Raw genomic sequence first — 24,542 nt, forward strand, 5'->3', positions numbered from 1 at the left:
TTATAGCCGAAGCTATTTTAAACCGCACACAAAGTGCCAAACATAGTTGATTTACCGTCGTACACAATCGTAGCCACATATATACAATTTATGCATTATTAAAACATTAAAAACATTGTAACTTCATTTATCACGTATGAACTTACCTCATACTCGGAATTGACGAATCGAATCAATTACTCGATAACTTTCAATTTTCCCCAATCTAAATCCGAGTTCTTTCTTTCTTGCTCTATATGTATTCAAAATTAACCCATTTAATCACCTATTCATTCAATTTAATCCACAAACACATATTTAGGCATTTTTGCACTTTAGCCCCTAAAATTCCACATTTATTCAATTTAGTCCCTATTTCATAAAAATACAAATTACACAAAATTTAATTACACCCAAGCCTAGAAGAATTTCCTAGGGATCTCTAGAAGCCAAAACTTTCACTTCACAATTTCACCCCTCAATTTTCACTTTTCTCAATTTAATCCCTAATATGCATTTTTACTCAAAATCACTTTATAAAGCATGTATATCAAGCACCAATCTTTCATAATTCATCATCAAACATCATAAAACACATGAATTCATCAATGGAAACTTTCAAAATCATCAACACTTTCAAAAATTGAGACATGGGCTAGCTAAAACACAAAGCAATGATCACAAAAATATAGAAATTATTAAAAACTAAGCTCAAAACATACCTCAATCAAGCTAGAGAAGTGCCAAAATTCAAAACCCTAGTTTTTCTTCTTTTTTTTTTATTTCTGTTAAAGAAGATGAGAAAATGATGAATCAATTTGTTATGTTTTTATTATAATTAACTTAATTAACAATTTCCTATTTTAACCTTTAGTAATAAACATATAAATCACTTAATATAAGGCCATTTATGTCCATCTCCACTATCCATGGTCTAATTACAACATAAGGACCTCTTATTTAATAAGTCATGGCAATTAGATACTTTTAACTAATGGAATGCAACTTTTGCATTTTACGCGATTTAGTCTTTTTTTCTCAAATTAAACTATTAAACGAATAAATTAGCTCACGAAATTTTCACACATATATATTCACATGCTGTAAACACCAAAAATAATATTAAAATAATTTTACAATCTCAGAGTTGTGGTTACCACTATTTCGATTTAACAAAACTGGGCTATTACATGTTAAGTCTGGGGTAGGATACTTGTTGATGTGCATGGAACCAACCTAGTACGTCACATCAATGAACCATACCCAGATCAGATAAATAGTCAAACACTAGCATCCAAGAGAGATAGAGGAAAATACTCAACAATTTGGCGGGGTGAGCGTGGACAAATTTTTGACCAAAAAAGATTTTCTATTTGAAAAGAAAAATCAAAATGTCTCACCCAAATGAGAATTTCCCCATTAATTTTTTGTAAGGAGAGGTTGGAGCTTTCGGCATCGATAATCAACCTAATGAGATTGATTTATTTGTTGGTTGGTTTGTCGATCGGGTAGAGAATTTGGGTAATTCGACTCATATAGGAGCCTTAAATTTTTTTGACTTGAATTTCCCATCCGGAAAAGGATTATCACTTCCTTCTGACCAGGACGCATCCTCACAACTGTTTTTTTATTCTTCATGAGAAAATGAGGTTGATGAGAAAGCAGATGACTTTGTAAAATGCTTAGTTCGAACAGTAACAAACATTTCAGTAAGATTTATTGAAGAAGAATGAAAAGCTGAGGAAAAGGGTACAGTCTGACAATTCTGATCTCCACGATAATACCATCATGCATGAAGAAGGCCTTGGACTACATACAAAACTGTGGCAGAATGAAATTGATGTTTTATGTAAAGATGTACGAGCTTTGCATCTTGACTTATAGGAAATAGATTGGTTGTTTTGTTCTAACAAACCGTTAGCCTGATATAGCAACTATAAGTTTACCAGTTGATTTTAAAGTCCCAACAGCAATGTTTGAAGGTAGGAGGGACCTCCAAGCACATCTCATGTAGTACAATGATTATATGAATGTGTTGGGAGCTCTTGATACTGCAAAGTGTAGGGCCTTCTCAATGACCCTTGAGGGAAGTGTAAAATATTTGCATTTATCTCTACAGTAGGGTTCCATTCAAATTTTTTCACAATTAGGACAGATGTTCTTGGGGAGGTTTCGAGCATATAGGATAAAAATAAGAACTCATATGGGTTTAATGCCTATCAAGCAGAGGGAAGGAGAGAGTTTGCAGGATTACATCAAACGTTTTCATGTAGTGATATTAAATACAAAAATTTGAAGGACCAATGGGCAATTAATGCTTTTATTATGGGAGTTTTGAATGAACACGTACAATACTCGTTCCCTGATAATAGGCCACAAAGTTTGATAGATTTATATGAAAGGGCTCACAAATTTGCTGAAGTAGAAGAGATTAAGAGAGCAATTCGCGGTATGTTCCAAGGAATAGAGAGGGAGCTCACAGTCGTCAAGATTTGTCTTATCAGGCTCTGCGTGTACAAAGTGGGGGACAATAGAAGGGACAATCACAAAATGAGTCATCCAGGACGTCCCAAAGGTCTCAACTTGAGCACAAGAAAAGGTATCCTCCTTTCGGTAAATTTGAGACATATACTCCCTTAACTGCTACGCATACATATATCCTCAGTCAAGTAAAGAGTCTAGGCATTCTACCAAGTCCTCCGCCCATGAGACATAATGCAAGAAGGTTGAACTCAAGCCATAAAACTGATGATTGTTCTTCTATGAAGGATGTCATTAAAGAAGAAATCAGAAATGGTAAGCTAAAGGATTTTGTAGCTCAGCATGATAACCAGCTAATGCAAAGTTCGAAGACTAAAGCTAAATGTAAGTAGAAGGTGAGAGAAATTATTCATGTGATAATTAGAATAGGTGATGATTGGGCGACCTCTAATACCAAGAGGAAGGTTTATCTTAGAAGTGTTATGTCAGTTACCTCACCAAAAAAGGTTACACCAATAAGAGGAATGGATGGTGGAATTTGGTAACAAAGATGAAAAACTAGTTTACGATGAGGAGAGAAACAATATGGTGATTGTGTCAGTAGATATTGTAGGTTTTGAAGTAAAAAAAAAAAAGAATATTAGTGGATAGTGGCAGTGCTATGGAAGTGTTAACCTGAGAAGCTTACTAGAAAATGAGATTGAAGGAACAAGCACTACAGAATGCGAGCCCATTGTATGGTTTTGTGAACCATCCTACTGAGGTAAAGGGTTGTATCACTTACCCATAACCTTGGGGGATGGCGCACACCACGACAAAATATGTTCAGTTTTTTTATGGTTGATCATCCAATGGCGTACAATGCCATTTTTGGGCGTCAAATAATGAGGATGTCTAAGATGATGATTGTAACTTTCTGCGTAAAGATTAAATTTCCAACAAGTACAGAGGTAGTATTCATTCAATCTGATTAGTGAAAAGCCATGCATTTCATATGTTGTTGATCAAGCAAAAACGCGATCACATGTGGCAATGACAGAGCTTGCAGCAAATGAGACCAGATAGTCAAGTGCTAGATTTGAATAATCTTGATACGATAAGTGATAAGAAAATTAAGAACCAAGAGAGAATAGAAGATGTGGACACTTTTAAATTATTTTATGATGATGTCGATAAAGTGGTGAGAATTTCATTAGCGTTGGTAGTGGAAGAAAAAAAGGATTTAGTTGAGTATCTGAGGGAAAATTTTGATTTTTTGTATGGTTGGTTGCGGATAAGCTTGGAGTGGATCCTCAGATAATTGTTCACAGGTTAAATGTACTACTTAAGATAAAACTGGATAAATAGAAAAAAAGAAAATTTACTCCATAGGTTGTAGAAACAATAAGGCAGAAGGTAGGGAAACTGCTATTAGTAGAATTTATCAGAGAGGATGCATATGCAAATTGGGTTTCGAATGTTGTAATGGTGAAGAAAGCTAATGAAAAGTGGAGAATGTGTATTGACTTCACCAATCTTAATAAAGCTTACCCTAAAGATAGTTTTCCTTTATCCTCGATTGATAAACTGGTTGATGCATCCTCAGGGCATAGTTTTATGAGTTTTATGGATACGTTCTCAAGTTATAATTAGTTATCTATGGCCCTAGAGGACTACGACAAGACATCTTTTGTTATTGAGGAAGACTTATTCTACTATTGGGTCATGCCCTTTGGATTGATGAACGCAAATGCAACTTACCAAAAGTTGGTAAACATAATTTTTTAAAAATAGATTGGGCGAAGTGTTAAAGTTTATGTTGATGATATGTTGGTGAAAATTTCTACTCTGAAGGGACATGTTCAAGATTTGTCAGAGTATTCGTTGTTTTGCGAGCACACAATATAAAACTTAATCCGGAAAAGTATGCTTTTGGTATTAAAGCTGGCAAATTTTTTATGTTCATGGTTTTAAAACAGTGTGCTTTTATTTTCAGGAAATAGTGCGTTGCGTGCTTAGATTAAATCTTTAATGAAATAGTGTGCTATGATAACGCCCTTAACTAGCAATTGTAACTAACTTTCCCACAACTATTTTCTCATTCTTTTAAGTTTTTAGCTATAAATGGGTGATTACTAAATCAATAAATAGAATTCGAGTATCTTTTTCTTCTCCTCTATTCTCTCTTATTCTTTTTCCTTCTATTATTTCCTTTTAGTCTCCCAGGTCGTATAAAAGGTATTAGAGCTATTACGATCCCATCTATGGTTGGTGACGACGTTTCCATACGTTTACAGAACAAAGTCAATATGATGCAACAAGAAATTTCCAAGATCCAAGAGTAGCTGGTTCGATTGCACACTAAGATGGACACCAAACTTTAAGAGTTGAAAGAATAATTCAAAGGGGATCTTCAATCTTTGCTCAAACAATATTTTGGACCACCTAACGCTAGGGTTACTGGAAAAAGAGAAGGGAGTTCTAGGGGGAGCACCTCTTAGTTTTGATCCTAAAGACTTAGTTGCTCTAAGTTCTAGTCAAGTTCTAGCTAGGGTAAGTATTCATCCACCTACTGATATAGGCAATGTTCATTCGCAGGCTCATTCCACTGTTATGGATAGATCTAGCAAACCACCAAGGCTTGAGTGCCCAAAATTCGATGGCACTGATTTTAGAGAATAGTGGGCTCAGCTAGAATAATTATTTGAAGCTAAGGGAACCTCTAAGACAACCAAGATTCATACAGTGATTTTGAGCTTGGAAGGTCGAGCTCTAGACTAGCACCATTTCTAATCCCAAAGGAATGGTGGCCTACATATGCTGACTTGGCCATGCTATGCTCAAAGGTTGCACGAGCGGTTTAGATCCAGTATCTTTTGTGATCCAATGAAGGAATTGGTTAGTTTAAAGCAACAAGGTATCGTTGAACAGTATCGCGATGTTTTTGTTAGCCCACTTAACCAATTACATCTTTGTAAACCTTATACTGTTAGTATTTTTATGAGTAACTTGAGGGTTGAGATTGGTCAACACCTTAAGTTATTTCAGCCATTATCCTTGGTAAAAGGGTTCCAATTGGCCAGAAAAGTTTAAGGAATTCTCTCACATTCTCCCAAGAGAACCCTGATTCCCTTGATAACTCTAACCAGATCCTTCTTTAGTCCCTTTATTGTACTAAGCCCTCAACACCTATGAGATATGTTCCTTTTTCCCTGGTGTCATCTGTGACTAGTGTTCCTGCTAGTAAGCCTACCTCTAAGAATATCTCACCTACTGAGATGGTTGAACACAAGTAAAAGGGTTTTTTCTTTTGGTGATTAACCAAATACCTTGTTGGACACAAGTGTGTCAAGTCTCAATTGTATCAATTTTTGCTTGAGCCTATGTCTAATGGTGAGATGGAGGAATTTTAGTAGTGTTCTGACTAATTAGAAGAGACTACTTTAGAGAAAAGCCCACCTAAATCTCTTATTATCTCATTACATGCCATAATTAGTTCACAAGGCCATAACTAGTTCACAATACCATAACATGATAAGAGTAGCAGCTTAAGTGGGTCATGTTTGGGCTATCATCTTGGTAAACTTAAGCAGTTTTCATAATTTTATTGATGTCAAATTGGTGCACAAGTTGTCACTTCCTGTGTTGCAACAAGCACAGTTGAAGGTTATTGTGGAAAATTATAGTTGTTTATTTACCAGTGGGTGTGCAAGGGTGTTAGATTGGAGGTCCAAGGCTCTTAGTTTGATAGCCTTGGATTTTTTGGTAATTCCACTCAGAGGGTGTGGTATGGTGTTGGGAGTGTAGTAGTTGTTAGCTCTAGGGGATATCATTTGGAATTTTGGTTCTTTAACCATGCGGATTTTAGCTAAAGGAGAACTATGCACTATCCATGGAATTGTCCCTGGTTCAAAGCTAAAGAAAGAGTTGGTTCTTCCCCCCAAGTGTTTTGCGGCTGTCGATCAAGAATTAGGGCCCTATGCTTTAATGATAAGTTCTCCTACTTAGATTGTTTTGTCAACAGAAGTGTCTTCCAATGACCAACAACTTTAATACTTGTTAGATGAATTTACCTATGTCTTCCAATCACCAAAGGGACTACCACCTCCTAGGATACAAAACCATAAAATACCTTTGAAAGATGAGGAAGTTGTGGTTAAAATTCAACTCTATAGATATCTTGCAATCCAGAAAGGGGAGATGGATAAGTTGATATAGGAGATGTTCTAAGATGGAATAATTAGGGACAATAATAGCTCATTTGCTTCCCCCATTGTGATGGTAAAAAAAAAAAAAAAGATGAAAGCTGAAGGTTGTGTGTTGATTATAGATAACTCAACCAGCTTACCATCAAAGATAAATTTCTAATCCCTATAACTAAACAATTGCTGGATGAGTTGAGAGCAACTAAAGTGTTCTCTAAGTTGGATTTAAGATCTGGTTATCACCAGATCAAGATGTGGGAGCCAGATGTACATAAAATAGCTTTCAAAACCCATGAAGGACATTATGAATTTCTGGTGATGCCCTTTGGCCTTACCAATGCTCATTCAATTTTTCAAACCCTTGTGGACTTAGTCTTCAAGCCCTTGTTAAAGAGGTCAATGCTGGTATTTTTTTTAATGATATTCTAGTATATTCGAACACTTGGACAGAACACTTGAAACACTTGAAGGAAGTTCTTCTTATTTTGAGGAACCAACAACTGTTTGCCAAGAAAAGTAACTGTTGTTTTGGAACTTCATAAATCGAGTACCTAGGGTTTGTCATACACAATAGGACACTCTCTATGGATAAGTCCAAAGTTGAGTGTGTCTCTAAATAGCCTACTCCACAATTAGTCAAGGAATTGAGGAGTTTCTTTAGTCTTTCAGGATACTACAGAAGGTTTATCAGGCAATATAGATATTTGGCTAAACCTTTGACTGACTTACTGAAACAGAATAGTTGGGGTTGGACTGACCAAACTACTACAGCATTTCAGGCTTTAAAAGAGGCCTTATGTTTAACACCAGTGTTGGTGTTGCCCAACTTTCAATTGGAGTTCACTGTGGACATAAATGCTAGTGGTTGTGGGGTTGGGGTAGTTTTGCAGTAATAGGATAGGCCAATGGCCTTTTTCAGTAAAGCTTTGGGAGTAAGGCACCAAGCACTTTCCATTTATGAGAAGGAGATGTTGGTTGTCCTTCTAGAGGTCAAAAAATCGCATGCTTTCCTGGTTGGGAGGCACTTCATGATTAAAACTGATCATCAAAGTCTAAGGTTCTTGAATGATCAAGTGGCCATAACTCTCTTCCGGGAAAGTTGGGCGGCCAAAATGCTAGGATATGACTTTGAGGTCATCTATAGGAAGGGGATCAATAACAGAGCAGTTGATGCCCTTTTCCAGACAACCACAACTAGAGCAAGGACAGTTGTTTCAGCTATCTAGTAGTTCTGTTACCTCCAGTCTGATAAGGGTGCAATAATCTTACTAAGCTGATGCTAAAATGGCTCACATCATTGAGGAAGTGCAACAACAAAGCCCCCAACGTCAGAAATACTCTTGGGATGCGCGCTTCTTGAGGAGGAAAGGAATAATTGTAGTGGGGAAGGATGAGAACTTGAAGAGAGAAATGTTTTAGCATTTCCATGACAATGCTGTAGGGGCATTAAGGGATACATACTTCTAAGAAGCGTTTGGCTAGTCTGGTGTATTGGAAGGGGTTGACAACAAATGTTAAATGTTGGGTTAAAGAATGCCTTGTCTGTCAGAAATGCAAGAGTGAGAATGTAGCTTCACCAAGCCTTTTACAATCATTACATGTTCCAAAAAGGGCCTGGTCTGTTGTCAGTCTCGACTTCATTGAAGGTCTGCCAATCTCTAAATGAAGGACTCAATCTTAGTTGTAATAGATCATTTTACTAACTATGGTCATTTCTTGGCTCTGTCTCACCCTTTCAATGCTAGGAAAGTAGCTCACGAGTATTTGAACCATGTGTATAAATTACATGGGATGTCTGATTCTATCATCTCAAACAAGGACAGGATCTTTGTGAGTGGTTTTTGGCAGGAACTGTTCAAAAGAGCTGGTACTAAGCTTCTCCTATCCACAACTTATCACCTTCAAATGGATGGACAAACTGAGGTATTAAATCGATGCTTAGAGAACTACTTGAGGTGTTTGACAAGAGAAAAGCCTGCTGATTGGTCAAGCTGGTTACCACTTGCTGAGGGGTGGTATGACTCCTTCTTTTAGTCAGCCATTTAGCTCACCCCATATGAAGCACTTTATGGGCAGCCCCCACCACAGCGTATGTTTTACTTAGCAGGAGTGTCACCTATAGCAGTAGTGGACAGAAGCTTACAGGCTCATGAAGCTATTCGAAAAATGTTGCAGTTCCACTTGAAAAGGCCTCAAACTTGCATGAAACAATAAGTTGACAAACATAAAACTGACAGAAGTTTTCATGTTAGAGATTTGTTCTACCTAAGACTGCAACAATATAGACAAAAAAAAGTCAGAAGGGTTATTAAACAGAAGCTATCTTTTAAGTATTTTGGTCATTTCCCTGAAGTGGAGAAGGTTGGACAAGTGGCTTATAAATTGCAGTTACCCCAGGCTCGCGCGTTCATTCTACCTTTCATATGTCTCAATTGAAGAAGCCTATAGGAGCAACCCCAGCTCAAACTTAATTGCCTTTGGTGGATGTTCATGGAGCCATGATGAAAGAATCTGTGAGAATCTTCAAGAGGAGGATGGTGAAGAAAGGGAACCAAGCAACAACTGAAATCTTGGTGGAATGGATGGATTTTTCCTAAATATGCTACTTAGGAACCTCTACAATAGTTTCAGGCTAATTTTCCTCATTTTGATCCTTAAAGACAAGGATCTTTTCTAGAGGGCAATATTTTTTACGAGGAAGAATTCAAATTAGGAAAAATAAAATAAAATGGATGAAACAGTACGTTTTAGAAGAAGAGTTTTTGTTGTTTTAAAACAGTGTGCTTTTGTATTACGGTGCATTGCGTGCCTAGGTAAAGTCTTTAATGAAATGATGAATTATGATAATGACCTTAGCTGGCAATTGTAACTAACGTTCCCACAACTGTTTTCTCCTTCTTTTAAGTTTTTAGCTGTAAAGGAAGGTGGTTATCATATCAGTAAATAGAATTCCAGTATTGTTTTCTTCTCCTCTATTCTCTCTTCTTCTTTTTCCTTCTGTTATTTCCTTTCAGTTTTCCAGGTCGTATCATTGTTGTTTCAGGTACCAAAAGAGTCACTGATAAATCCATCTCTCATGACGATGATGGTTCTTCTTCAAACTTTGGGAAGCTTGACAATGACGATAGCTAAGGCTTGGTTGATCTACCCAAGCGTCTCGAGTTCATTGGCATTCTAACTTGGTTTCCTTCCAACCTAGATGGCTTTATAAGGTTTAATTTAATTTTTTATTTCAATTGGGGTTCTTTTGTCTCCTACCAATTTTGGTTTCAGGTTTGTAATAGGGAAATAAAAAAGGTGTGAAGAAAATGGCAATGCTTGAGAAAGAGATTGAAAAAGTACAGAGGTCCCATGTTGATGTCGAAGGAGAAAAATATATTGATTTTTAGCACCATTATATATATTGATGTTAAAATTATAAATTTAATATTTTTTGAATTTTAATCATTTTAAACAATTTTTTATAATTCATTTTAAAATTTTAATTAATTATTGACATAATATTCATATGGATCGGCATATAAACCTTCAACTTTATTAAGTTAATAAAAAGTTAGTTTTTCTATTTAAAATTAATCAATTTGACAAAAGATAAAAATTTAAAAGCTAAATAAAGCTTAAAAATATGAAAGGGGTTAAAATGATTTTTCTATATAGTTTGAGAGTTAAAATATACTTTTAAATATTTTTAATTTAAACTTAAGATTTGACATATAATTAGATTATTTTGGGTTTGGGCTTATCACAATATATTATTTGAAATAAATATTTTAAAATGAGTATGACTTTCTTTGTATGAGCAATGCAATTAAAAACAAAAGCAATAATAATGAGATTAATTATTATAACAAGATAACGGTAAGATTAAAAATAATGAAAAAATATGTAATTAAATTCAATTGCAATGATGACGAAATAAAAGTAGACAACAAACTGTAAACAGGTCAATCCTTTATTATTTTTACAATTAATTTTTGGAATCAAAAGGTTGTAAAATCAAGCCCCCTATAAGGTCAAAATAGTGAAAAGTAGCTCCACCGCCATGACTATTTCCCCACTGTCATGCTATCCAAACACAATACCAGTGTCATGGAGGAGGAATATTACCCAATATTCTATCTCACCATGTGTTATTTTGAATCCAAGGGGAGGCCCCTCCTATTTTGGGCTGATTTAATTGGTCCATTTAAATAAAAATGTTTTTTAATTATTTTTAAAACAATGGAATGAGTTATTTAAACAAGTTTATTATAGTTAATTACATAAATAAATATAACACTTGTCACACCCTTAATTCGTTTGTGGAATTTAAAAATTTCATCAAATAATTATTTTCATCAATTTAATTGTTTTCGATCTTGCACTCAAATGTATAAAAATTATATATATTACATAATTATGTTTATAAAATTCATAAATTTTACATATTATAACAACTTTATTAAATAATTTATTTTTTTATAAATTATAATTAAATGGTGATATCATGCTATAAAAATAAAATAAATTATTATATTTAAAATTAAAATATTTATAAAAGGTAAAATAATTTGAATTCATGAGAACCATCTAAGTCAAACAAATGCAAATTCAAAATAAGAATTCAAAGTAACTCAACTCCAAAGAAAATTCGACCGAATTATAAAAATGAGATGGAGATGCGAGGGATCGAACCCCGTGCCTCTCGCAGCTCTACCATTTCAGCTACATACCCTCATGATGAAAAAGGTTCTGTCAAAATGTTTTTCTAAAGAAAAAATTTTCCCAACTCATGTTTTAAATATTTCCATATAATTACACAATATGTTCGAAATTGACGAATTTAACTGAAATGATTCTACCAAATGATTCTACCAACTTCCAATCTTGTTTGACGTATAATCACTTTTATGTTAATTTTTTAGGTCATAATTATATTCAACATACCATCTATATACCATTTCACATAAAGTATTTGGTCAATCAATTCACCCAAACTGGTATATTGAGTATTCACCCCACAAAATCATCTTATAAAAATTTTAAAACGGCTTGGCACAAAATGATAGATTAGAATTTTTATGCAAGATTTAGTTTTATATATATTAAATGATTATTTTTCAAGTTTTATTGATTAATTTTAAAAATTAAGATTGTAGCTTTTCTCATAATAAATTAGGACTTTCATACAAGATTTACTTTTTTTATTTATTAAATGATTTCAAATATTAATTTTATATAAGATTCTTAATATCGTGATTGGGTAATAATTTTTAGAGGTTGGTTAATATAAATACTTGAAGAAATTAGGTCTAATTGTAGTTATTATATTGAATTTCTCGAATGTTGATAAAAAATTAGAATTTTTAGAAATTATTGTTGCAAGTGTGATTATTGTGAATCTTGTTTTAAACTTGATATATTGCATTAGCATGGCACCAAAAAGCACTTAACAATTTTTTATTTTTGAATAAAAATTACTAGTTGTATGTTGACTTTGAAAACATTTTTATGTGTTTAAGAATTAGATTTATTTGTTCTAAATGTTTAATAGGAATGAAAAATATTTTAAAAGAAAGTCTACTAGTGAAATAGAGGAACAACAAGGAAAAATTTATTATACATTAGTTTATATGACTTGTATGAACGTTTTAATTTTTAAAAGATTAACCCTACAATCTAAATTTTCTTGCTCCACCCTTGCTCGCATTTGATTGATTTGGTATCTTGATTTAATAAGATACCAACTTAGTTGGTTAATAACTAAAATATCCTTTATTTACAAAGTAAATTGTATTATTTTGAGGTTGTTTTTATTATTTTATATATTTTTGTTAAGTGTTTTGTTGTGTATCCTCTTGGTGAGGGGAATCGAGTATTTATAAGATACGGTTACTGTTCATAAAAATGACGTCTTAGGTAGGTCCATGCATGCCAACGCTATACTATTCTAGACTTAACACGTGTTTATCGAACTACCCACTTGACTTTCCACCCTCTACCTACGAACACCTAGGAACATGCGAGTCTAGCCTGCGAGCTCATCACACGAGCTCTCCTAGTGAGCCCCTACTGTCCCTACCTTGTAGGGCTTAGGTTCCTCCGCATCTACTCAGGTTGTGGGTCGATAGTTCAAGGTTATATTCAGGTTTCGGATCGATAACGAGAAATACTATAGCAATATAGTCCCCCCTTTGGTTCTAAGAAGGGTTACAAAGTGGTGCTTCTTAGAACCAATGTTTTGAATTTGAATGGCTTACTGAATATACATTGGTTATTGATATACAATGTTTATTTAGCCATGTGTACAAGGGGATTACAGTTTTTTGCATCTAACCGTTCCTTATTCCTTGGTCATTTGAATCGTTAAAGCATAAAAAAAAAAACCTCTTTTCTTGATGATAACATTATGGTATTCATCAGAATTGAGAGAAAGGTTCTCTAGGTGTTTAGTTTCTTAGATGGTTGTTGCTTGAAAGATTTTTAGTTGGGTCTGGCCCGAGAAATTATGGGAATCAATGGATTTGGTTTTTGTAGAAATATAGAATCTATCAATGATTAAGTCTTTTAAATTTTATAAACTTTTTTAAAAAATTGTATTTATATTATAAAATTTCTATATTTTTTTTATATTTTATTGATTTTAATATTTGTCTTATCATTTTCTACCACGTGTGTGAGACGCGGTGAAAATATTTGAAAAAAGAAGAAAAAATTGAAGGTGTTAACTTTAACGGTCAACTGTTAAAGTTAACAGTCAAGGGTCGCTTTGATGAATTTTGTCAATTCAAGTACGTAATTAAGTGTACGAAAACAGGAGTTTAATTTTATTTATTTTTTTAAGTTTGAAGGTTTTTTTCAGCTTTAAGTCTTTATAGCTTTCAATATTTGTACTTTACCATTTAATCAAAACTTTACTTATGGTTTAAATTATTTTTTATAAAAATATTTGTTATATAATTTTTATTTTTACCCATATTATGAATGTGTCATAATCTAATATTAATTATTCATTTTTATATAACGTTGGACAAGTTTTCCTATCCACATTATATCTTTGCTTTAGTAGAAATTTGATGTCTCGTCATGGCATCTAGCTTTTAATATCGAAAAGTAAGAATATTTTTATTGATTTTATTTTTATAATATTATAATTTTAAATTTTTAAATAAAATAAACATTAAAATAATTTAAAATATATGTTATAATTAAATAATATATATAGAAGAAAAATTTTGGAAAAATTTTGAACGACGAAAATAATTTTTATTTTCCATCATATTATTAAATTCATATTTTAAAATAATTATAATATTTAATTTAAATTTATTAGCTAAAAATTTGTGATAATTGTTTATTTAAAAATAATTATATTTTAATAAAAGTTGTGATAATTATACATTTAAAAATATTTAGAATTTAAATTACAATTATTAATTAAAAAAGTTGTGCTAATTTAAAAATAGAGTTATTACTTGAATAGAACTCTAACCATAAAATATAAGAAAAAACTGTGATAATTATAATAATTTACAATTATTAGCTAAAATTTTTGACGTAAACATATAAAATAGAGTTATTACTTGAATAAAATTCTAACCATTTTAATTATCACTTTAGTTATATCGATTTAGTTATTTTAATTAGATATTATTTTGAATAACGTTAATTTGCATTAATTATATCAAACAATACTATATTGTATGTTTAATATGTTAAACCAAAATGAGTTATATATGAAATATGAAAATTGTTATGTACTTGAAAGCATGTGATTCATTATGCGGATGTTATAAGATGTGATTTGTATATACATAATATATGTTAATACATTTATTGACCTAGTAAACTAGTGGAATAGTTAGGATACAATTGACTTGCCAATAAGGATAGCTGTACGCACTTTGGTATGAAGATATGTTGTTTAATCAAGATACGTTTTGATGTCTCATGGCATAGCATGTATGTGCAACTTGATTGTGTTTGGAAGGAATACACTCTTAGTGCAATATATATATATATATATATATATATGGTTGTGTTTGGATGGATGCACTTCTAGTGAAATAATTATATGTGGTGTGTTTGGTTGAAATTTTGAGTATTCGAGTCCTATTTTACTAAAGTTTACTATGGGCTATGTGTTTAAAATTGATGCCAAGATAAGACACACATTTTGTATTAAAATGGACAAAGATAAAATGATTGGTTCTAAGTGAAATAAAGGAGCTATTATTCATTAATATAATAATTTAGCGTTGAAAAATTGAAATTAGAAATTAGAATTGAATTATCATAAGTATAATGTAAAAATAGAATTTACCTAATGAATTGTAAGCCTCATACAATATGAGGAACCATTGGGTCAAATCAATGGAAAATATGTATAATTTGAAAATGGAACTATAGATGTTAATGACAAAAGGGAAAACTCACAAAATGATAAGAATGGGTTAATAAGTTGAAATCATATTAGAGGATTAGAATAAGCTAAACACGAGTCTTAGTGAAGAATGGATAAGTGAATGGATCTAAATCTTTGTTAAAAAGTGGTATAATTGAGCTTAAAATTCATAATTATGAAATATTTAACATTAATTTGTGATAAGTTAAAGGTAGGAAATATCATTATACTTACTAAGCCCTTCGAGCTTAATGCATTAATTGTTTAAATCGCATAGGTTGAAGACTTTGTGGTAAGTTTGAGATTGTTTCTTGAGAGAGTCACATCACCGTTTAAGGTTTGAAAAGTATAAAGTACTTGATTTTTTATTAGCTTATGATAGTCTTTTGGCATGTACACAAATGCTTAGGCTAGTATAAGTGTTTGCAAACACTTTTATGTTACCTTGAGAAAATTTGGGAGCATGTTTAGATTAAAGTAAGCAATGAAATAGAAATGATGATATGAGCAATGTGTAATAAATTTGTTTTATGTGGCTTTTATGAGCTTTGATGTGTTGTTGAATTTTGGGGATTTTACATGAATTATGTTTTACAAACTATTTTTGGTAGTTAATGTTGAAGTATGCCTAAAGACCAATCATATGATGATTGTAATAACATACTTTTACCTACTTTATTAATAAATACATTGCCATTATTGTTTTCAATCTTTATTTTTGTGTTAAATAAGTTGTATAACGATAAAGTCCTAAGAATGATATGATCATTCTTAAATATCCTCGATCAAGTATTATTATGGGCTTAGATAAAAATAATGTGATTGATTGATGATAAATATTGTTATGGATATATGATATAAGTTGATCGCCTATGAACGTGTTATTGTTTATAGCTAAACAATACATAAAAAATATAAGAAATTAAGAACAACAGTGTCCGCAAGTGCACGGATCAAATTGTAATATAGTTTGTACAACACAATACTTGGAAATATTCTAAGGATCGTACCCAAGGGAGGATGAAATAAATAATGAAAATACTTTTACAATAACAAGTCTAAGTAGTACTAATTATTTCCTATATTACGATGGACCATAAAATAGATTAAGGGAATAAAAAGAAATAATGAAAAGAAATAAAGAAAGAAAAATAGACAAGCGAAAAAAATCAACAAACCAGCCAGGAAGATTAACTCGCTTCAGGGTTTGTAACTAATTTCAAATTAGGGTTTTATAGTAGATTAGCTACTGATTAACAAATTATTACCTCTCAACCTCTAATCAACTAATCAGTTGGTTGATACTCACTTATCTCCCGACCTCACTTTCTCAACCAGGATAAATTACGATTTACTTGGTTTGACTTATTTTTTGGTCTCGTCTTGCCTATGATAACTTCCTAGGGTTGTCAATCCTAGTAGTTTAAGCACACGTAATTCATACCAACTAATCCCTCTCGGGAAACCCTAAATCCTCTGTAAATCACACCCTCATTCATTCATTAATCTCCCCTAAGTGGTTTAGCCACTCATGTTATTCATAATATCTACTCTGGTTAAATAAATCATGAGAAGAACATGATTGATTCGGAAGAGACAAGAGATTTAAATATTATGGATTGAATATCGAATGAGGACCGAAGTAGTAAATATCTTGATTGGAATAAAGAATTAAATATAATGCAAAAGAAAATAAACTAAAGTACTTTAATTAAATTGATAGACTCTTGAATCAAAACTGATTTCAAAAGGAAAAAAAAGAGTTATGAAAAACCGAAAAGAAAATAATCTACTCCTAATCCTAAACTACTAGGGTTTTTGAAGGTGTCTAGGATGACTTAGTTACATCAAACCCCTAATGTCTTAATCATAGAGGTGTTGGTAACCCAAATTAGGTCTTCGGCACGTCCTAGGTCTTTGTATAAGTTTGACTGCGCGAATGAAAATAACCTTGATAAACTTGGGCAGCAGGTTGACGTTTGTCGCGTCACACCCCTTGCGTGGCGTGACACTGTGACACCCCTAATTTGACCCTAGTCGAAAAGTGGTTTCGGGACCACAAAATCGAGTCATAAAAATAATTAGCCGTCATATTTTATGACTATTATATGTGAATACGAATGTGTGAAAGTTTTAAGCTTTGATTTAGTAAATTGCATGTGAATTTAGTCAATAGGACTTATGTGTGACACTTTTGAAATGTGATAGGTCAAAACATAAGGATCTATTAGTGCATGAAATAAAAGGGTGGACTTGCATGTCAATTTCCCCTAATTAGTAGTGGTAGGCCATGAGCATGAGAATGGACAAAATGTTATGGGGTGAAACATGTTGGAAACATGTTGTGTTAGTGTGTTATGGGAGAAAGAATAAAATAAAGGGTTAGTAATAAAGAAATGAAAAGGGAGGGGTGATGAGAACAAAGTTGTCTCATCCATGTTCCCCCCCCCCATTGCTGTGACTTGAGAAAGAAAGAAAAGAAGAAATTGGTTCTTCTTGGCCGTGAATTGGAGGAGGAAGAAGAGGGGAAGTTTGGCCAAGGTGGTTCTTGAGATTAAGGTATGTTCAATGTTGCTTTTGGAGGTTTACACATCCTTTGGAGGGTTAGCCTACTTCTATTTATCTCATGGATGAAATTGGAGTTGTTGGAGAGTTAGGATTCGGCTAAGAGGCTTCAAAATTTTAGTTGATGCCTTGATACTACTAGCATGTTAGCTATGTGGATGTGTTAAGTTACTTGAAATGTTGGATAAATTTGAACTCCCTACCAAATTCTTTAGGCAACCCATGTTAGAAATTTCGGTATTGAGATGTCTAGATCTTTCGGCCATTGCGGCTAAGGAGGAATTAAGTTTTGTTTCTTGTTAAATTGGATGAATTTTGTTGTATGAGTGCTTGAACAAACTATGATTAAATGGATGCATAGATTCAAAGTGGGAAGAAATGGGCTATTATATTTGATGCTAATGCCGAATATGAAGATGATGAACTTGAATAAATAATATTCAGCTAGCATGGTAAGTTATGAAATATCAAGTAGATGATATAAATGAGCTATTTAGATGTTAAAGAATGTTGTCTAAATGGGTGAAGACTATGATGTCTAAAACTGCTATTTATTTGCTTTACAAGCTGAAATTTAAGGGATTGAATGCAAATTAATTGTACATGAAGGTTAAAGTTTTTGTATCCGATGCTTCAATCCAAGCTGAGTGATGGTGTTCGAAAGTGCTCTGCGGCTTTAGCTTAAGAGCAAAGAGGATCAAAGTCGGATAAGGGAAAAGAGAATGTAAACGAATAGTCAGTGGATACCTAATCGTCGACCACTTCGAGGTAAGTTTTAAGTGATCAAACGTTGAGTAAATTCAATCAAAATAGGACATAATGAGTTGATTTAATAAGATATGATGTGGTCATGATATGTTTAAAACTCAAATGGTAAGTTCATAAGTGTTTGGACTTGGAAATTTAAGAGCAAATTGTAATAATTTGCTTAGGACAGCAGCAGTAACATGATTTTAGAAAATCACCATAAATTGTTGGTGTGGAATTATAGGCTGAATAAAATATTTAATCAAAGCTTAATTAGTCTAGTAACTTATAAAAGAGGCCGTGTGAGCAAAGAAATTTCCTATAAAGAGATATTTAAAGTTGTGTGAGACGGTGTCAGAATGACTCCGAAATCCCCTGTTCTGTTTTTAGAAAATCGTTATAATTTGCACAAAAATGGTTATAAGGTAAAATGTATATGCTTAGACTCCTTAATGAGTCTAGTTTCAAAAAAAATTGAATATAACACATTTTGAATTCGGTACAATGAGAAATTTGATTCGTAGTGAGGAGTGGTCAGATTAGTCAAATAGTGAAACAGGGGAAAACTTTAAGAAAAATCTGGTATTGATTGGCCACACCTAAAATTCTGAAAATTTTATGGATGAAAGATACATGAGTTTACATTCGGGGAAAATTAACGGCAATTGATTTTGAGTTTTGTAGCTCCAGTTATAAACAATTTAGTGACTGTTGTTCAGGAAAACTGCTTGTAGTGAATATGTGATTTTGTTGTAAACTTTGATGAAACTATTTGAGTTGCTTACAAGCTATTGCTGAAATTGATGTACAAGAAAAATATGAAATATGTATGATATACATATATGTGTGATAAGGCTGAATGGCCAATGTGATGAATGTGAAAGTGTATATATGTGATAAGGCCTAATGGCCCATGTGATGAATGTGAAAGTGTATATGTGTGATAAGGCCGAATGGCAAATGTGATGGATGTGAAAGTGTATATATGTGATAAGACCTAATGGCCGATGTGATGAATGTGAAAGTGCATATGTGTGATAAGGCCGAATGGCCAATGTGATGAATGTGAAAGTGTATATATGTGATAAGGCCTAATGGCCCATGTGATGAATGTGAAAGTGCATACGTGTAATAAGGCCGAATGGCCAATGTGATGGATGTGAAAGTGTATATATGTGATAAGGCCTAATGGCCGATGTGATGAATGTGAAAGTGCATATGTGTGATAAGTCCCGAAGGGCATTTGTGTCAGTACTATATCCGGGTTAAAACCCCGCAGGCTTTATGCGAGAATATTATCCTGATTAATGTCCGTAGGCTTCGTGCTCGTACTATATCCGAGCTTTAAAGACCCGACGGCTAAATGCTAGGATTCAAGTAAGACTTTGATATTGAGTATCTGCATTAAGTTACCATCAAATAAGTATTATGTATTTAAGATGTTCAGTACGACATTTACTCATTGGTGGAGTGATTTGAGGTGAATTATCAAGATCAAAGAGGTAGGTAAATGTGATTAATATTATAACTCCAAATATGAGAATGATCTGATTGGTAATGGTATGTTTGTATAATAAAGTATGCGATGAAATATTCTTATGTATTAGTGCATATTCTCGCCCAAAAGCCTTATGATTTGAGTATGGGTTGGGTTGAGCTAGATGTGCCAAGACAAGGTAAGGATTATGATTTGTAAGCTTACGATATGTGATAAGGAATATGTTTGGTTCTTTATGTGCCTATGGTAATTTAGTACTTGTCATGTTGAAATACTTAAAAGTATGGATGTGATTATGAACAAGTGGAAAGGATTATTGAAAGTTGAAAATCGATGAAGAATGTGCTTTGGAAATATTTGACCATCTAGGTCATTATTATTCGAAAGTATATATGTGGCAGCCAAGTGTTGCGTTTAATGATATTATAGATCGAGATGAAGCTCTAGATTAACTTCATCGAACAGTTGAAATGAATGACCAATGATAGTGATTGAGAACACTTTGTTTTGCTTAAAACTTACTAAGCATTAAATGCTTACTCCGTTCTTTGAATCTCTGTTTTATAGATTTGGTTCGTCAGCTATCGGATTCGGAATCATCGAAGTCGAAGTCATCCACACTATCAAAGCCCTTTTGGTACTCTTTTAGTTGAACTCTGGTTATGGCATGTATAGGACTACCCTTTGCTGTTTTTTTTCAAGTACGTTTTGTGATGTATGTGTGTACAGCCATGCGAAAATGGCTCTTAAAAGTGGAGTATGGCATTAGACCATTTGTGTTTATGTATATATGTATGGTTTCATGATGTGACTATGGACTGGAATGGAAGTGTTGGGCAAATGATCAGCCATTGGAATGGCTAAATATGATTATATGTGGACCTATGTATGACAAAACTCTAGTTGGTCCATGGAAACCACGAAATAGGTAAAGTTTACCTTGAAAACAGATGCTGACAGCAGCAGTAGTGTGGATTTGAAAAATCACTAAAAAATTGTAGGAATAGAATTAAATAGTGAATAAATTATGTAAATTAACTTGATGAATCTACTTTCATATGGAAGAAACGAAACGGTCATATGAGTTATATGTTAAGAGATATTAAAGTTCTCGAGAAACAGGGCCAGAACCGTTTCTGGATCCCCTGTTCCGACTTTGGAAATTCATTATAAATTAACCAGAGATAATTAGGAGTCATGCTATATATGTATAGATTCCTCTTTGAGTCTAGTTTCTATAGAAACAAACGACATCAGTATTGAAGCCCTGTACAGGGATATATCCAAGTCGTAATGCGCGAAGGTCAGTGTAGTCAATCCCTGTAACAGGGGAGACTTTAACTAATAAACTGTACTAATTGGCCCAACCAAAAATTCTAGAAAAAAATATGTAGATGGAAATATGAGTCTAATTTCAGGGAAAAATTACGAAACTGATTTTCGAGCTTTGAAACTCAACATATGATTTTTAAGGCGACAGTGATGCAGTAACCAGCTTGTCTAGAAAATTTTAAATGGACTGTGAAAATAGTTAAGTCTGTGTGCACCTTGTGTTCGACTCCGGTAACGGACTCGGGTACGGGGTGTTACAGACACAATATCCAAACTCTGCCTTGGTTGTTCGTTTTGTACCTTGACATACCATGAAGCTTGTGCATCACTCGACCCTTGCTTCCACGTCAATTGGGCATTTATATCTTCATACTACACACTAAATTAAACCAATTAGCACAACCTAAGGCCACTGTCGGCCTATTGGGTCACAACACCTACAAAATGTGTTAAAAAAGACTTATTTTTATTAAATTTTAATCCTACGACCTAAATGCAAAAAAAGAAATATAAAATATTAAATTGCATAGAAAACAAACTCTTTAAGTGCGAAATTAACCCTAATTAACTAGTACATTTAACAGTAGGTCACAAATCAACACATAAGTATGGGTTAAAGAACAATATACTAGACTGACCAATCATGAGAATGTTTCTTGGATTATTATGTAATAGTCATGAATTTTTTTATAATGATAATTATAAGTATGATACTTAGACTTGAGACCATCATTGTTCCAACATCGTGAGTTGTATGCTTTTACACAGTCAAATGTCTTCCGTAAATGATTGCACTATAAAGATTGATGTTGGGTGTGCCATGTGCATGATCAAGATAGGATTTGTCCCTTGTACATAATGGGAGAAATATCTCAGGCCTTTTGATGGTGTGAGACTAGAAAGGCATGGTCATGCTTAAATAAGTTGATATGAGATATCATGCTCATTTGTTTATCTTGGTCTATTCGGGAAATCAAGAAACGAAAGATTGAGCTATACAAGTGTGATTGTTCCATGACTTGTGTTCAATCTAGATATTAAAGACAAAGGGATATACTATATGATGACATTATCACGAAAACATTATGCCAAACCATAACTTCTTGTAACTTGGGTAGTTGTAACACCCCTTTACCTGAGACCGTAGCTGGAGTCTAGCACGAGGCTTTAACAGACTTAAATTATCACTTAAACAATTTCAAATAATTTATTTCACCTTTCGTAATAAACTGCCCATCTACGTCACAGTCGCTAAAAAAATCATATCTCGAGTTGCGAAACTAAAAATTAAAATCCGTAAATTTTCCCTGAAACTAGACTCATATATCTATTTACTAATATTTTTCCAGAAATTTTGGTTGGGCCAATTAGTACAGTTTCTTAGTTAAAGTTTCCCCTGTTTTAGTGTTCGACTGCTCTAACCTCTATTTACTACGAATCACTTTTCTCTCTGTAAAGAATTCAGATAACTATGCTGCTTGCTTCTATTAAAATTAGACTCAATAAAGAATCTATACATATAAATTTTTGTAAAATTTTTAGTGAATTTCTAAAGTCAGAACAGGGGATTCAGAAATCGCTCTGACCCTGTTCCACCAGAACTCAAATGTCTCATAAAATACAACTTATTTACCTATTTTGTTTCTTCCATATAAAAATATACTCAATAAGCTTCAATTTCATGTTTTATTCATCATCTAATTCTGTCTCTAATATTTTTAGTGATTTTTCAAACTCACATCATTGCTGTTGTATGATACTGTTTTATAGCAAATTTCACCTTTTTATGAATTTCCATGGATTAGATAGCACATTAAGTATACATAACACCAAATATGATATTGATTAGCCATTCCAATGGCTAATCATTACCAAACATTTCCTTACACCCAATAGCCATATCATAAGATCAAATACACAAAATGATTATAATGCTATACATGCCATACTCAAAATATACAAGCCACTATACCAAAATGGTCCACGGATAGTGCGAGCGAGCCTCTGACCGTTCCCAATTTCCGAGCTGGCTTGTCAAAACTATAAAGAATGGAAAGGAGGGAGTAAGCATAAATGCTTAGTAAGTTCACATGTAAATAGCAAGTAACATAATCATGCAATCCAACATAAAACATCATTCCAACATAAAACATCATTTGTATAAATATCACCAAGACATTCATGTTACATTTGCATTTACTATCTTACCACGATTTCATCATACCAAGTTCTCAACCCAAGGGTTTAAGCACATACCTGCCCAAATTTTCTCATTCACCACACTTACCAACATGTCACCTTCGTCTTAAGTATTCTCCTTATTCACTTAAGATTCACCTGTTGAACACATCGGAATATAATTTGGATACACGGATTGCATGCACATAAGTGTCATACCCGCAGCTAGAGAAACTCAATAGCCTGTGGAAATTATGTAGTCAAGCTACCATGTAACCCGCCCATAAGCGAACTCGGACTTAACTTAAAGAGTTCGAATGCCTAGTTACATCTCACGAACTCAGACTCAACTTAACGAGCTCAGAACTCAAATATCCTAGTGACATGTCACTTGTATCCTAATCTATTCCCAAGGTTCAAACAAGATTTTCCTCAATCACACATCTTTGTTGTCTTCCACGGAATGTCAGAACCGATACTTGGTAGCATTTCATATTTATCAAGTAGCTCACATAATTTGCATATTACTAAATAATAATCCACAAAGCATAATATTTCATGATAATAATTACCATATCATATAAATAACATTAAATTACTTAAAATGACAATTATGTTACTACATTTACACCTGAACTTACTTCAGTACAAAATGTTAGAAATCGAGCCTATTCCTCATAAACTTAATTTTTCCCTCGATCACGACTCGAATCTTGTTTCTCTTGATCTAAAATAACAATTTAGCTTATTTAATACTCACATTTATTAAAACAGTCCTTGACTCAAACTTTGGCAAAATTATATTTTTGCCCCTAAACTTTTACTTATTTACACTTTTTCCCCAAGGCTCAGAAATTAAACTTCATCCTATTTTCTTATGTTTTATGACAAGCTAATCATTTTTCCCTTCTATGGAAACATCAAATTCTCACTCTAACATGTACCTGTGAACATTAGATATTTTTACCAGTTATGTCGTTTTACTTGTTTTCACGTAAAATCGCTTAAAAAAAGTTGTTTAACACAATTTCAAGCTTCATATTCTACCATAAAACATCAAAATAAACACATTTCACCTATAGGTATTTTTCCAAATATAAACCCTAGGTTAAATTATTGCTAGAATAAGCTTAATCAAGTTACCGGGACTCCAAAAACGTAAAGAACATTAAAAACGGGGCTAAAATGGACTTAC

Source organism: Gossypium arboreum, chromosome 8, assembly GCF_025698485.1.
Source record: "Gossypium arboreum isolate Shixiya-1 chromosome 8, ASM2569848v2, whole genome shotgun sequence".
In the NCBI taxonomy this organism is placed as follows: Eukaryota; Viridiplantae; Streptophyta; class Magnoliopsida; order Malvales; family Malvaceae; genus Gossypium; species Gossypium arboreum.